Genomic DNA, 5,388 nt, shown 5'->3' with positions numbered 1-5,388 from the left:
CAGCCATTATCAATGGATTTTATTAATCTCTGTCATCTCCTTGGGCATATTATTATACAATTGTAATCTCTGATAGGAAATGCTATTCAGAGTTTTTTGTTTGTTTTTCCTTGATATATGTAAGTCTGAACTGGATCTTGTCCCCCAATCACATGTAGAAATATTTGTGACATGCTTACTAATGCTTTTTTCCGCCATCCACAGCTGATTTGTAGATTAACTCACTTGGCTCAGTAAGAATATCCAGTGGTTTTTTCACATCTTACAATGAGCTCGACTATTGATTTTAATTATATTTCTGATGGTCCGTTTGGCACTTTGAAAGTTGTACGCATGTTTTGCACATTTGATCCCCAATAAAATATGGAGTGATATGTCACCTCATGACACTGGCTGTTACACATTGCTAATGGGACCCCAAGGGCATACCATGCTGATGTCATCCTCTTTCTACTATCCTTGTGTGTTCATTCCCTGTCTGTTGACAATCAGTATTCATCTCTAAAAAATTTGTGTGAGATACCCTGTTCACAGAAAAGCATCTGAGGCCTTGGCTGTAAACAATGGTAAACCACCAATTTAAAAAAGCAGTCAAAGCATACCTCATAAAATAATGCATACTACACAGTTAACAACTACTTAGAGAACTCAGAGTAAGGATTAATAATAATAATAATAATAATAATAATAATAACAACGACTGCTAGCACACAATATTAGTTTCTCACCATTTTTCTGATTTCAGTATATCACTTATAATGACGAGATGATAACTCGGTTGTTCAGACAGGCAGAAGAGAAGATATGGAGGTGTAAGATAGACGTGGCAACATGGTTGTGCTCCTACAGTCACCTGTAAATGTGTCTGGCAGGTTCAATGAAAAGTATGGAGAGATTAAACCAATTGTGTATAATTATTTTTCATGTTCCTAAATCATTACTACTACACCCACCTCCATAGCCGAGATTGCTGACACATGCCTGTGCAGTGGCATACAGCTTGGAGGCCAGCTGGTTCAAATCATGATGGTGGAAAATTTTCACTGCCAGTGTTTAGGCAGCAAAGGGAGAAGAGGTGGTGGTATACAGTTCCTGATCACCAGTCTTTGCACCAATGTCCTGGTGTAAACTGCAGTTCTCTCCATAGTGTCACATGAAGTGAGGGCATGCGACACTGTTATGGTGATCCATCCATCGAATGGGGATATTAAGCTCAGCTGCTGTCTTGGTGCTACCAGACTTCAGACTGGCACCAGACTTCACTCTCTCTCTCTTCCCTTCATCCTTAACAATACAAACCCAGTGTTACACTGCACAAGCACTTACCACAGTTATCCATACAGCATGCACACACTCTTCACATTTCATAACTGGATGGAGGAAGAAAACGGCAAACCACTTGCACTACGACTTTGCCTAGATTGACAATGAGGGATTCCTGCATCCGCCCGTCGCCCCTATACTCATTTTCCTCATTATGGGACTACTTTGATTTGTGGCTGCTACTACATTATGTTAAAGGTGTATCTTATCAAACTGGGACAGTTTTAAGAAGATTTAACATCAATAGCATGTTGCAACCACTAACCAAGATTAGAGCCCTTGTGGGGGTCATTACTGATGAGCTGGTGCTAAGGGATCCCAATGCACATAAATATTGTGATACTGTGGGAAAATGTACATAAGCTAGACTGTATACACAAGTGTGGAACATCACTATCACACAAAGTCCCAACAACCAAATAGCTCATACTGCTGAAGCATTACTTCTCCAAGGAGCACAGTATGAAATATGAGGAGATACACAGTTGCTGCCACATCCCATTGCGGTGTCTTGCATTCTTAAGGAAGCAATTGAAATAAGGCTGGTGGATGGTAATAATTTTATTACTATATATAAGGATTTTCATTTAAGTGAGACATGGAATCCTGGGATAACTTTCAACAACACACAATGCACTATGGCTGACAGAAGATTTGATAGAAATTTTTGATAAAGTAAGTTGTCTTTGCCTGCTATGACCACATGGTGGTATTGCATGTACAAACTGAAGTGGAGACAGCAAATGACAGGTTTTGGTGAAGATGCTGAGTATTTTCTGTGGCACTGGCATCAACTTGTCAAACCTCACCAACATGATCTCATCAGAAGGTAGACCACTGCAATATTCGGTTAGGATGATTTTTAGGATCCAGCAGCAAACTCAAGAAGAAAGCTATTTACAACTGTAGTTACAAAATTAATGGATATTAGACAGAAATGAATGTATTTCAGCTGGCTGAACCACAAGATTGCATGCATCATGTCTTAGATCTAATATTTCTGGCATCAAAAGGAAATTTCATTTGAGAAAACTTCAAAATTACAAGGAGACACAATGACTGGTGAGCACTAGCTTGCGTTGCTTGTTAGGCACTTCGATATCTTGAGTCATTAACCCTTTTCTCTACTGATGTGATCTCATTCCACACAAACATCCCATATACGTATGACCTTTCAATGCCCAAGAACACTGCCTCTCCCAACACCCATCTGAAAGTCTTCCTTAAATTCTTTTATCACCACCCTAGTCAAATTCATCCTCCCATTAATACTCCACATTCGAGAGCCAGAACTACAACCAAAACAAATCAGAGGGATCTCTACATCTACATCTACATTTATACTCCGCAAGTCACCCAACGGTGTGTGGCGGAGGGCACTTTACGTGCCACTGTCATTACCTCCCTTTCCTGTTCCAGTCGCGTATGGTTCGCGGGAAGAACGACTGTCTGAAAGCTTCCGTGCGCGCTCTAATCTCTCTAATTTTACATTCGTGATCTCCTTGGGAGGTATAAGTAGGGGGAAGCAATATATTCGATACCTCATCCAGAAACGCACCCTCTCGAAACCTGGCGAGCAAGCTACACCGCGATGCAGATCGCCTCTCTTGCAGAGTCTGCCACTTGAGTTTATTAAACATCTCCGTAACGCTATCACGGTTACCAAATAACCCTGTGACGAAACGCGCCGCTCTTCTTTGGATCTTCTCTATCTCCTCCGTCAACCCGATCTGGTACGGATCCCACACTGATGAGCAATACTCAAGTATAGGTCGAACGAGTGTTTTGTAAGCCACCTCCTTTGTTGCTGGTCTACATTTTCTAAGCACTCTCCCAATGAATCTCAACCTGGTACCCGCCTTACCAACAATTAATTTTATATGATCATTCCACTTCAAATCGTTCCGCACGCATACTCCCAGATATTTTACAGAAGTAACTGCTACCAGTGTTTGTTCCGCTATCATATAATCGTACAATAAAGGATCCTTCTTTCTATGTATTCGCAATACATTACATTTGTCTATGTTAAGGGTCAGTTGCCAATTTTCTAATGCTGCAACTTCTCTGTATACTACAGCATCATCCGTGAAAAGCCGCATGGAACTTCCGACACTATCTACTAGATCATTTATATATATTGTGAAAAGCAATGGTCCCATAACACTCCCCTGTGGCACGCCAGAGGTTACTTTAACGTCTGTAGACGTCTCTCCATTGATAACAACATGCTGTGTTCTGTTTGCTAAAAACTCTTCAATCCAGCCACACAGCTGGTCTGATATTCTGCAGACTCTTACTTTGTTTATCAGGCGACAGTGCGGAACTGTATCGAACGCCTTCCGGAAGTCAAGAAAAATAGCATCTACCTGGGAGCCTGTATCTAATATTTTCTGGGTCTCATGAACAAATAAAGCGAGTTGGGTCTCACACGATCGTGTTTCCGGAATCCATGTTGATTCCTACATAGTAGATTCTGGGTTTCCAAAAACGACATGATACTTGAGCAAAAAACATGTTCTAAAATTCTACAACAGATCGACGTCAGAGATATAGGTCTATAGTTTTGCGCATCTGCTCGACGACCCTTCTTGAAGACTGGGACTACCTGTGCTCTTTTCCAATCATTTGGAACCCTCCGTTCCTCTAGAGACTTGCGGTACACGGCTGTTAGAAGGGGGGCAAGTTCTTTCGCGTACTCTGTGTAGAATCGAATTGGTATCCCGTCAGGTCCAGTGGACTTTCCTCTGTTGAGTGATTCCAGTTGCTTTTCTATTCCTTGGACACTTGTTTCGATGTCAGCCATTTTTTCATTTGTGCGAGGATTTAGAGAAGGAACTGCAGTGCGGTCTTCCTCTGTGAAACAGCTTTGGAAAAAGGTGTTTAGTATTTCAGCTTTACGCGTGTCATCCTCTGTTTCAATGCCATCATCATCCCGGAGTGTCTGGATATGCTGTTTCGAGCCACTTACTGATTTAATGTAAGACCAGAGCTTCCTAGGATTTTCTGTCAAGTCGGTACATAGAATTTTACTTTCGAATTCACTGAACGCTTCACGCATAGCCCTCCTTACGCTGACTTTGACATTGTTTAGCTTCTGTTTGTCTGAGAGGTTTTGGCTGCGTTTAAACTTGGAGTGAAGCTCTCTTTGCTTTCGCAGTAGTTTCCTAACTTTGTTGTTGTACCACGGTGGGTTTTTCCCGTCCCTCACAGTTTTACTCGGCACGTACCTGTCTAAAACGCATTTTACGATTGCCTTGAACTTTTTCCATAAACACTCAACTTGTCAGTGTCGGAACAGAAATTTTCGTTTTGATCTGTTAGGTAGTCTGAAATCTGCCTTCTATTACTCTTGCTAAACAGATAAACCTTCCTCCCTTTTTTTATATTCCTATTAACTTTCATATTCAGGTATGCTGCAACGGCCTTATGATCACTGATTCCCTGTTCTGCACATACAGAGAAAAAAGTTCGGGTCTGTTTGTTATCAGTAGGTCCAAGATGTTATCTCCACGAGTCGGTTCTCTGTTTAATTGCTCGAGGTAATTTTCGGATAGTGCACTTAGTATAATGTCACTAGATGCTCTGTCCCTACCACCCGTCCTAAACATCTGAGTGTCCCAGTCTATATCTGGTAAATTGAAATCTCCACCTAAGACTATAACATGCTGAGAAAATTTATGTGAAATGTATTCCAAATTTTCTCTCAGTTGTTCTGCCACTAATGCTGCTGAGTCAGGAGGTCGGTAAAAGGAGCCAATTATTAACCTAGCTCGGTTGTTGAGTGTAACCTCCACCCATAATAATTCACAGGAACTATCCACTTCTACTTCACTACGGGATAAACTACTACTAACAGCGACGAACACTCCACCACCGGTTGCATGCAATCTATCCTTTCTAAACACCGTCTGTAACTTTGTAAAAATTTCGGCAGAATTTATCTCTGGCTTTAGCCAGCTTTCTGTACCTATAACTATTCCAGCTTTGGTGCTTTCTATCAGCGCTTGAAGTTCCGGTACTTTACCAACGCAGCTTCGACAGTTGACAATTACAATACCGATT

Source organism: Schistocerca nitens, chromosome 3 (assembly GCF_023898315.1).
Source record: "Schistocerca nitens isolate TAMUIC-IGC-003100 chromosome 3, iqSchNite1.1, whole genome shotgun sequence".
NCBI classification, from domain to species: Eukaryota; Metazoa; Arthropoda; class Insecta; order Orthoptera; family Acrididae; genus Schistocerca; species Schistocerca nitens.
Note: the sequence above shows the minus strand (reverse complement) of the source record.